The 12,117-nt window shown below is 34.0% G+C and overlaps 1 long non-coding RNA gene across 1 annotated transcript; it reads left to right on the top strand.

The window, feature by feature from the left end:
- The first annotated feature begins 1,020 nt into the window (after positions 1–1,020).
- On the top strand, positions 1,021–3,037 carry LOC133830511 (uncharacterized). The gene is made up of 2 exons (XR_009892094.1): positions 1,021–1,549; positions 2,750–3,037. It is a non-coding gene; the product is annotated as an uncharacterized LOC133830511 (long non-coding RNA).
- The last annotated feature ends 9,080 nt before the right edge of the window (positions 3,038–12,117 follow it).

The raw sequence follows: 12,117 nt of genomic DNA, 5'->3' as shown, positions 1-12,117 counted from the left end.
GGTAACGAATAAGTCAAAGAACTCAAATAATACAATCAGTTAGAATACTAACCACTGAGAATTGAGATTGAATTGACCAATGGTCAACTATATAATATGACTAGAATAAATAATAACGGTGTGCTTACTTATCTTATCTACTGTCAATATGAGTCCTGTCCGATGTAACAAATACATCTAATCTTATCTACTTTGCTAATGTTCTAGAAAGAACATAACTCTATAATGTGTAAGTAGAACATATCGTAGATTGGTAAGTCAGTGTAAATCCTGTGCACTGACTAATCTTAGGAATAACTTATTTTTTGAACATATAATCATATTTATATTCCACTGTGATTATGTCACTATAAATATAATTGGCTATATGCTCGGGATTTAATAGAAGTTTATATTAAACAAATAATCATGAAAATAAAATATGTGAGCAAAGTGATTAACCAAGTCAAAAATGATATCCATTCTTTTATTGATAATAAAATGAGATTACAAAGAAATTGAGTTTTAATTAGGGCATAAAACCCCAACATTTCTTGCCACTACTACAAAAAGTCATTTTCATGCCAGTCAAACACATCAGTCAATAAAGTCGAATGACATTGTTGACCCAAACATGGCTAACTGGCGCAAATTTAGCTATACGATGTCACAAAGAAGACTGACGTCGTTTACTTTCGCCTTTAGCACCTGTGATGGGCTGATGCATTACTACTCATTTGTGTTAGTAGGGCAATGACAAGAATGAAAAGTGGCATAATAATCAACCAATGATGCTAAAGGGGCTATTTTTATCAAACAAAACAAACAAAAAAAGTCCACGCACACTTATGGGCTTCTCTCTTACCCTAAATTTAATTCACTCTCCCTCTCAAACTTTTCTCACAGCCGTGCTTCACCCTCTTTCTATCACCTTTTCCATTTTCCCTTACTCTCGCAATGTCTCTCTCACTCGTTTCCCTTCATCTCTCTGTCTCTCTCTATCCCTTCCCTCTCTCTCTGTCTCTGTCTCTCTCTCTCTCTCTCTCTCTCTCTCTCTCTCTCTCTCTCTCTCTCTCTCTCTCTCTCTCTCTCTCTCTCTCTCTCTCTCTCTCTCTCTCTCTCTCACCCCTTCCTCTAAGTCTCTCTTTTACACTCTTACATTATTTTTCCTTTTGTTCTATAGGTGCGGTAGTGCAAGGAGATTCAACAGGGGGTGGCGGTGGTTAACGATGACAACGAAACGCTTGAGGCCTTTATCATTTTAGACAAATACACACATACAGGCCTAAATATATGTTTGGAATAGAAGTTATTTTTAAAAGACTTAATTATTTTTCTCTGTCATATTTTTTTCAAGTTTGGAAGTTTTCTCTTTAGTTTTAAGTTATACATATTTTTTCTAAATTTGATTTTTTTTACCATTTTTCCTTTCATCTGGCTTGAGTATAAAGATTTTGTTATGATTGATTTTGGTTTTTCTTCTTTATTTTGGTTAGATTATTGTTCAACCCTTGAAGGAGACGAATCTTATGGTTGCTGGAGAGCTTATTTTGAGCTCAAAGATCCTGAGGTGAATTTCTCTATTTATAATGTTTTCTTTTAGATGATGAGAAAAATGTAATGAATTTTGATTTGGTAGCATGACGAGACTTGTTTAAGCAAACAAACAAAAGTCTTATTTTTGACCTTATAAATGAACTACTGTGAATGTTATTAAATTGAATCAAATAGTTATATATCATCATGACTGGTTATTTTCCCACACTTTCCTCAAAACCAACTCTTCAATCTAATAGTTTTGTATTATTCTTCTCCTTAAGAAAGAAACACTGAAAGCTGATGTGGAGAAGCTAATTCTTCAAGCAAGATAGGTGAAGTCCTTGTTTGTATTTTAAATTATATGTAATAAATTGTGATAGGTGTTTGTATCTGTCTTTGTGTTATTGATATTCTAAGTTTGATTTTGTAATGAATTTTGTTTTTAAATTCTGATGATGTTGAAAAATATAGTATCCAATCAATTCTGAGTTTTATTTTGTGTTCTTGACATTCTGAGTTTGATTTTGTGTTCCTGATATTTGATTGATTTTATTTTTTATTTTGTTTCAAAAATCAAATATATTGTTGATTTTAATTCGCATCAGTTTCCCACTGATGCAAAATCTAGCAAATTTGCATCATCTGATTTCATGTCACTTTTTGTACTGATGCAGAAACTCTTTAGTGTTTGTTCTAAACTAACACAATTATACTTTTCGAACTGAGCGAGCATGCCTTTTGCTCTGTTCAAGTATACCATCATTTTTAGTCATCTTGTCTGATACTTTCCCATTATCTAATTCATGACCAGTTGTGAATCACTATATATATTTATCAATCGAGCTTTTACATCCTTGGCTAATCTTAATCAAGCGAGGAAGACTTCATATTCTGCTTTATTATTTGACGCACTAAACCCAAATCTTAAGGCACAATGAATATCATTCCCTTTAGGAGTAAAAAAGAATTATACCATCACCTGAAATGTGCTCATTTGATGAACCATCCATGAATAGTTTCCAAGTAGGGAGCTTGATCTTTTTCTTATCCACTATTGGTATTTCTTCAATTTTTTGGTTGTTGCTATTTAGTAGTTGCATGCATTCGACTATGAAATCTGCTAGCACTTTCCCTTGTTCGAGGTTGATAATTTATTTTATATTGGCCGAGCTTCGTAGCCCATTTAAGTAATTAACCAGAGGTGTTTGGTTTTTGCAAAACTTGACACAAGGGCTGGTCAGTCAGTACTTTAATTGGATGAGCTTTGAAATATGGCCTTAATTTTTGAGAAACAAGGACGGGACAATATACCAGCTTCTCAATCAGAGGATACTTTGACTCTAGTCCTATTAACTTTCTTCTCATGTAATACATTATGTATTGTGCTCGCTCCTCTTCTTTGATCAATGCAGCACTAACAACATGCTCGGTGATTGCTAGTGTAATACCCGATATGAAATCTTATTTATTTATTGGTATTAATTAAATATGTGATTGAATTGTGTGATAATTAAATTAATATTGGTTATATTTTTTTAATTAAAGGATTTATGATTGCAATGCTTAGATAGAAGTCTTTGAGGGCTTTAATGTAAAAATAAATATATACGAGAATATTTATTCTTGAAGTATATTTTTTAGTGGGACCTCATAACTAGAGCCTTATATAATTTTAAATAATATGATGATTTCTTGAAAATTTCTTCTCATTTTGATGATATATCTTGATGTTTGATAATTGGTTTGAGTCTGGATTAAAGTAATTGTTAAGAAATGATGAATCCATTGATCCTTAGGGTTAGATCTTGATCAATTGGGCTAGTTTCTATGTCATGAGGGGAAGTCACCATTTTTCCTAAGTTGAAAAGAACCCCGTCGGCGTCCATGGTGGATCCGATTGTGGTGGTGTGCTCGATGGCTTTGAGTCATGTGTGTGAATGTATGATCGAGCAGAGAGAAACTACTATTGCTGTCCTTAAATCTCGATTTATCAAGTCCATAAACGTGGCTGGGGAATTGGTAAGTCCCAAAAGACATTACCAAAAATTCAGAACGAAAAGCCATTTTCGGGATATCCTCATCCTAAATCCTTAACTGATGGTATCCCAAATGAATATCTATCTTTGAAAAGATATACTTCCCTTGAAGTTGATCAAACAAGTCATTTATTCTCGACAAAAGGTACTTGTTTTTTATCGTCACCTTATTGAGTTCTCTATAGTCTATACACATCCTCATTGACCCATCATTTTTCTTCATAAAAAGTATTGGTGCTGCTCATGGAAAATGGCTCGGTCTAATGAAATCTATAACCAGTAACTCTTAGAGTTGGGTCTTCAACTCCTTTAATTTCATTGGTAACATCCGATATGGTGCTCTCAAAATTAGTGCAGTCTCTGGTGCTAACTCAATAGTGAGCTCAATCCCTTGATGAGGTGGCAAGCCTAGTAAATCCTCAGGGAACACATCCAAGAATTCTTGTACCACTCTTGTTTTCTCCTGCCCTTGCACCACCACCTTAGTTGTATCGATCACGTTTGTCAAAAACCCTACACACCAACTTTGTAGCATCTCCCTTGCCTTTAGCACTGTGATGATCAGAATTCTGAGTCTGGTAGTTATCCCCGTGAACATAAACGAATCATCTCCTTCTGGCACGAACTTTACCACCTTCTTCTTACAGTTAATTGTTGCGTCGTACTTAGCCAACCAATCCATTCCAAGGGGTCACATCGAAGTCTGTCATCCTAAGCTCAATTAGATCTACAAACAACTGCCTATTGTATATCTACAAAGGCAAGGCTATAATTCATCTTCTAGATATTACAACCTCCCCAGTTGGTAATATGGTCCCAAATCCCACCGCATAAATTTCACATGGTTTATTAAACTTGTTCATTATTTTATCAACAATATAAGAATGAGTGGCACCAGAATGTATTAACACATAACAAGAAATTTATGCAGTAAAGATCTGACCTATGACCACAGAAGTACTTTCCTTTACTTGTGCCCAAGTAAGGGCGTAAACATGTGTTGGAACCAAATTATCATTCTTCTTTGGTTCTTCCTTTAGAGCGATCTCCTCGAGTTATGGGCAGTTTCTCTTTATGTGTGCCTCCTTTCCACATTGGTAACATGCTTTAGCATAGCACTGTTCAAGGTGTCGTTTTGTTGCATTTGGGGCACTCTAGATGACTCTTCCAAGTTCCTCCATTTTGACGGTTACCTTTTTCATCCTTAGCCTTTTTATCCACTCTTGATGTTCCTGATCCCGCACTGAATTTCAATTTTTTATCATTAGTGTTTTTGGAAGCATTCCTCTTTGCATACATTCTGGAAACTCCTTCCTTCCAGATCATGTCTTCCATTCTTTCAGTAGTAAGTGTCTTCTGCAAAACTTGGGCATAAGTTGTAGCTCCCCAGTGGAAACTATCTCGACATCACGGGCTATCATAGACTTGAGCCCTAACACAAAGCGGTCCTTTCTAGCCATGTTTGTAGGAATTATATCGGCAGCAAACTAAGCAAGTCAATCAAAATTTTGGGCATATTCTGCCACTATTAGATTCCCTTGCACCATTCCATGTAACTCACCCATCTTTGATGCCTGTACTGTGGCGTTATAGTACTTCTTGTTGAACACCTCATATATTTCACCCCATGTCATCCTAGTGACATCTCTTGTCTACTCCACTAATTCCCACTAGATTTTTGCATCCTTCCTCAACATATGGGTAAAACAAGCCACCGTATCATTTCCTACCACTCGCATGAAGTATAGGATTGACATCTTCCTACTCATCAATTCCTCAGCTACGATTGGGTCATTGCATCCCTCAAACTTTGAGGGATGTTGCTTTCGGAACCTCTCATACATTGGTTCAAGTGTGTCTATAGCTTTCGGATAGACTGCCAACGGCATAGATGGTTGTTGAACCTCTCGTGCTTCATGCGTCAATATTTCCTGTTGTTTCCTTACTTGCCTAAGCTCCTCTTCTTGCCTCCTTATAGTAGCCTCTGATGCAGCAAATTGTGCCTCACATGCTTGAGGAGCAGGTGAATGGTTATTGTTCTTTGCATTCGTGCGAGTGTTCCTCCTTGGAGCAGGTGGTGCATCAACGTTATGGTTCACCCCACCATTCCTTTATATTGATCTTCGGGGAGGCATATTTCTATCTTACTCATGAAACCAACCTTGGATACTTAATACGACTCCCAATATAATAATAGCAAAAATATTTTAATTAGACAGAACTAATTCCATTTATTCCATCTAATAATTGAAATGTTTAACCAAACAATAATCCAAATAAAATAATAATTAATCTCTTAAAATCCAATTTAGATTAAAATTTCTACTAAAACTTAAAACTTAATGTCATGATCTATAGCCATTTGCTATGAACAAGAAGTGAATCGCGTAATTTGCACCTTAACTCCGCAGTCATAGTAGTCCCGCATAATTTCCTAGCCTTATCCACTCTTTGATACTTTGCGAACTTATCGAGTGCATGATTGTATTTTTTTCCTTGTGGGTGCTTCTCGCTTACCTTCTCCCAAAGAAAATCCAAATCCTCTCGCATCTCCAATGATGGAATAGTCGCCTTAAGCACCTCAAACTTCTTCTTGCAATCTATCAAACCTTTTCTCCGTACCATGTTTTGAATGTGCCTATAGACTCGAACCAGATGGACAACCAAACTCTCCATGTTGCGCTCTACATCACAAGGCGCATTTATCTTCCTCACCTTACGAATCTTCTTCGCCAACCTCTAATTTGGGCCTTGTTCCGCACTATCATCGAAACTCTTAGCTGACTCGAGCTTATAGAGCAATGACTCAAGCTTGTCTTCGATGGTGAGTATACATGTTAGGATGGTCTACAAAAAGTTTGGAAACTGTAGCTCTGATACCAATTGTAACGCCCTCATTACTCAAAGTGCTACGTGAGTGATTTTAAATAAAAAGAATAAACAAATAATTGAAAATTTTAGTTTTTATTGAGAAATAAATAAACCATAATCTTTTTTCGAAACAAAAGCAGATTCTGGAATCCTCTGAACTTTTAAGAAAATAAAACAAATTTAATTAAAAATGTAACCAAGGACGATCCATTAACCTTCAAATTTGTTTTAAACATCCACGAACGTTCCTAGAACAACCATCAAGCATAATCTCATGCAATAGCAACATGAAAAAGCTTCTTCCTCAAGCTACCTGTTAGAATTAATGCCCTAAAAGCATGTAAAGATATTTTATTGATTTAAATAAAAATACAATTTTATTATATTTGAATATTTTAATTAATGTTTGAATTAATTATATAATAATATCAAGAAAATTCCTTATTCATTCATGAGAATATGATCTTGTATTAGTACGAGAGAATTAAGATCGTATATAATGAATAAAATAGTTAGTAACATATTAAAGTAAGGAATCTTTAATTAATGGTTACTAGTGCAGTTTACTAAGTATACAGGATGCAAGTGATCAAGATTCGGATTACTGATGTGGATAGAAATATTAATAAATGTGTTGTATATAGTAGAGATTATATATGACAGGAGCGATGAGAATTATTTATCTTTATAAACTTGTCGTTTGACATAAAGATTTAATTATTATCATAATAGGTGATCATTTGTAGATCAGTCTAAATCCTGAGTATTCATGAACTCCTGTTTATGTTGATTGGGTCTTTTGATTCACTCGTTAAGGTTTCTTAGTATAATGATGCTAATGACTTTTGTTTTGGAGATTCAATATCATGAATGGCTGGGAACATGATTTACAATAATGGAATCCATACTTTCCTAACAGATCGAATATTGGTTCCCTTAAAGGTTAATTCTCGAACTAAATAGTTATTGAGCTCAAATCTATAATATGATTATAGATTAATTATTCGCTAGTGGATTAATGATACTTAACGATCAAGAGGTAATTAGAAGGGTGAAATGGTATTCTTGACCAGCTCTAATTAACGAACTAATAAATGAAGGATAAAACTACATTTATTGATTATATCAATGGACTATAAGAGAAAACTATGTAAATATAATTATATAAATACTTAGAGTGCAATTACATATTTATAGTGGAGTAATCATGGAATTAATAAATAAGATTGTTCTATTAAAGAGTTTTATTAATAATCTAGTTAACCGGAGCTTCGTATTATAGGTCTATGGTTCTCAGATCACCTCTGTCCTACACTATCAAGGGTGAGGATGTCAAAAGAAAGATTTGTAGAGAAAATGACTTAATTGTAAATAAATTAATTTTTCAGGGCAAGGAAATAATTATGGGCAATTAATTAATTATTTAACTATATAGTTCTTATTTTGAAAAACTATAAGGTTAAAATAAATATTAATCATGTTTTGATTAATATAAAGAGAGATTAATTATTATTTTATTTAGAATAAGATATTTATTTATTTATTTAAAACTTATATTTTAAGATAAAGTTAATTTTGAATTAACTGATATTTATTTTGTGATAAATATATCGTCTTAAATATTAATTAAATAAATAAATGAGAAAATTAGTAATAACCCTATCGGTGTGGTCGACACACAGTGATTTCCTATTCCTGAGATTTGAATTTTGAATTTCAAATAATTCGTTTATTTAATTATTATTTTTTTAAATATGATTTAAATTAAATAAGGTTATATCTGATCAGTTTTATTTTAATAAAATAAAGATTAATTAAATTAGTTAATTATCTTTATAAACTTGAAAAGAAGCGATACTTTGAAAGAAAAACAAGAATTGGTTTTCATAGATTGTCAGACTCTCTCTTTGAAAAGAAAGCGATAATTTTTCCTGAACATGAAAATCTATTCAATACATCTTCTGTCTATCAAACATCTCTAGATCTCATGTGTTGAGTACATCTAGAGAGTCTCAAATCAACCTTTTGAATCCTACGTGCCCACACACAACCTTGTGTGTTTGAGGATTGGTCTGGAAGATCAAGGTGTGAGCTTTCAGAATCTAGATTGGAAGATCGTTAATTTATACATAAAGATTTGTGGATACTTGATAGGCTTCAAGATGTAATCTTTAATCTATTTGTATGTGATTTAATATATCTATATATGTATGATCCTAACTCGTATTAATAAATTTTTCAAAACCAAATTTATCTGCTGCATTTCTCTGATTTACACTTTTAATACCAACACTATCATGGTGTCTCCCATGGTGAACACTTTTAGATCTATTGAAAACCCCAATATAGAACCTAGGTATGTTTCTAGCCCTTATAAACCATCAACACAGATCTTAGGATGCCTATACACTAGAATTAAGCCAAATAACAACTCCAAAAATTCCAAAACACCATTAACAACATTTTTAACCCTAGATCCATTATGAAACTTAAAAAGAAAGGTTTAAATAATTCTTACCCAATCAAGATCTCAACAACCAATCCTCTATTCCTTCCTCCTTGGCAAGCTGTCAGCGTCAGGTGGCAGGCGCATGGCTCGGCTCAGCTCGGCTGGCGTCAAACTGGCCAAATGGTGTGCTGCCAAGTGGCACTGTGGGGGAGCAGCTAAAACTTGGGTTTGGGCTCCATTTTGGGCTTGATTTTGGGCCTATTTCTCCTTCAAAAATACCACCTTATCATCATTTTTTTCAATTATATTTCTTTCTTTCTTCTTTCTTCTTTCTTTTTGTTTGTGTCAAAAATATATTTTATTTCCTGAAAATTAAACACAAATTAAATTAAAATTAATATTTTCAAATATAAAATATATGACAATAAATCCATGAAAATATTAATTAAAACTTAATTAATTTTGTACTTTAAGACTAATAAAATGATATTTTTGAGCACTAATCACAACCCCCAACCAGCTTATTGCTAGTCTCTAGCAATTCAAGCGAAATAATAAATGTCAACATGATATATTTCCGGTCAAAAATTATAAAAATAACTTAAGTATTAACGCAAATTGTTAGTAACAAGTCAACAAGAGTTATCAAAATTACTTTGAATAAATCTAGTGTTGTGAGTGTGTGCACCAACTTAAACCTTCTTACCGCAAGTCATAGCACATAAAGCCTTCGAAATTATGCCAAGTAAAATTCTCAACTCCATTAACCTCTCATGTAATTGAAAGTATTTAAAGTTTAAGGGTTTCACTCATGGAGTTGGAAAAGAAGTAAGCACTCATCAAATGGGTATATATTTAGGACACACTCTTAAATAATTATTGAAACGAAGATAGGAAATAAATTATTTGGACAACCACCATAAAGAGTACCACAAAACCAGTTTTTCGGGATTTTAAGTTAAATAGACAATCTTTACATTTATTCTAAGAGCCATAAAATAAAACATGAAATTAATAAACACACATTTTTTTTTTGGACACAAGAGACAACATAATTGAAAATGATAGAAATATTGCTCTTGTGTCTTTTATATATATATATATATATATTTTTCTTCTTTTTTTCATTTCTCTTTTCTTCTTCTTTTTTTTTTTTTTTATTTTCTTTTTCATGAACAACATAATAAAAGGCTCTCTAATAAGATTTGTCTATAGAAAATATTATCCCTAAAACATCATCCATTCATACCACAATACCTTGTCCAAATAATTATAACCATTTCTAAGAATCAATAAAAATTTAAAAGTTGTTTTCTCAAGTCTCACTTCTCACACAAAAGAATGAATTACTTAAACGTGGCAAATTTCTAAGCAAATATGTGCTAACAACCATCTTACCACAATGTTTGGCATGTGCATTAGGTAACTCTAGAGAAACTCTTAGTAATATAGATAACAAAAAATTGACTTAAAAGTAACATTTTGCAAGAATAAATAAGTAATTTTCAAAAAATTTACCGTGAAAATATTAATATGACAAAAATCAACATGACATGCATGAATATGCTCACCACCTCCAACCAAAATCTGACAGTGTCCTCAATGTCTCAAAAGATAATAAATGTAAAAGAGCAGGGAAAGAGAACACCTGGATAGCGAGCGTCGAGTGGTAGAGCGAATATTGATTCTCTAAAACATGAAAAACTGAAAACACAAAATGATAACAAATAAAATAAAATGACCAAAGGTAAATAAACAGAAAACAAACCTATGTACAAACAATTTGGAACACTACTCAAACTTGGTAAACCGGTTCCATGAGGGTGACTTCTTCAGGCTGGGTCACCCTCTCTATGTAGTGTTTCAGTCGCTGGCCATTTACTTTGAATTCTCTCCCATCAGTTGGGTCTATGACCTCCACAACACCGTTGGGAAAGACAGATTTCACAACATATGGGCCAGTCCACCTTGATCTCAGCTTGCCAGGGTGGATATGCAGACGAGAGTCATAAAGATGCACTCGTTGGTTTGGCTCAAATTCTTTTCTTAGGATCTGCTTGTCATGAACCGCTTTCATTTTAGCCTTGTAAATCCTAGAGTTATCATAAGCATTGTTCCTTAACTCTTCAATTTCTGACAACTGAAGCTTACGATTGAGTCCTACCGCCTTGAGATCAAAATTTAGGCTTTTAACTGCCCAATAAGCTTTGTGTTCCAGCTCAACAGGAAGGTGGCAGGCTTTACCATAGACTAGCCTATAAGGAGACATACCAAGTTGAGTTTTGTAAGCAGTGCGGTATGCCCAGAGAGCATCAAGAAGTCGTGAGGACCAATCTTTGCGGTCAGGATTAACCTTCTTTTCTAAAATTTGCTTAATTTCTCGATTGGCTAACTCAGCTTGGCCATTTGTCTGTGGGTGATAAGGCAATGCAACCTTATGAATTACACAATATTTTTGCATTAAGGTCTCAAAAGAATAGTTGCAAAAATGGGTGCCTTGATCACTTATGATAGCGCGACGTGTGCCAAACCTAGATAACACATTTTCCTTTAAGAATTTCACAACAGATGTGTTATCATTATGTCGACAAGGCACAGCTTCCACCCATTTTGAGACATAGTCTATGGCAAGGAGAATGTAAAGGTAGCCAGAAGAAGGTGAAAATGGTCCCATAAAGTCTATCCCCCAACAATCGAATATTTCTATTACAAGAATTGGGTTTAATGGCATCATATGTCGTCGGGACAGGGCACCTAATTTCTGACACCTTTCACATGATCGACAGAAATTGTTAGTGTCTTTGAACAAAGTGGGCCAATAAAGACCACACTGTAAGATTTTTGCAGCAGTCTTTTTCATAGAAAAATGACCACCACAAGCTTCATTATGACAAAAGTTCAGAACACCAAAAATTTCATCATCTGGAATGCAACGTCTCATAATTTGGTCGGGGCAATACTTGAAAAGATATGGGTCGTCCCAATAAAAGTTACGAACCTCGACCAAAAATTTACGTTTATCTTGTGCACTCCATGCAATTGGAAGTTCGCCAGTCACTAAGTAATTGACGATATGAGCGTACCATGGCAACTTAGTGACCGCGAAGAGATGTTCATCAAGGAGGTCATCTCGAATGGCTGGGCCATCAGCGGAATCAAAAAATTCAAGACGAGATAAGTGGTCTGCCACCACGTTTTCAACTCCTTTCTTGTCTTTTATGGTCAGATCAAACTCCTGTAACA

This window comes from Humulus lupulus, chromosome 4, assembly GCF_963169125.1.
Source record: "Humulus lupulus chromosome 4, drHumLupu1.1, whole genome shotgun sequence".
Lineage (NCBI taxonomy): Eukaryota > Viridiplantae > Streptophyta > Magnoliopsida > Rosales > Cannabaceae > Humulus > Humulus lupulus.
This window is presented reverse-complemented; position numbering and strand designations above follow the sequence as displayed.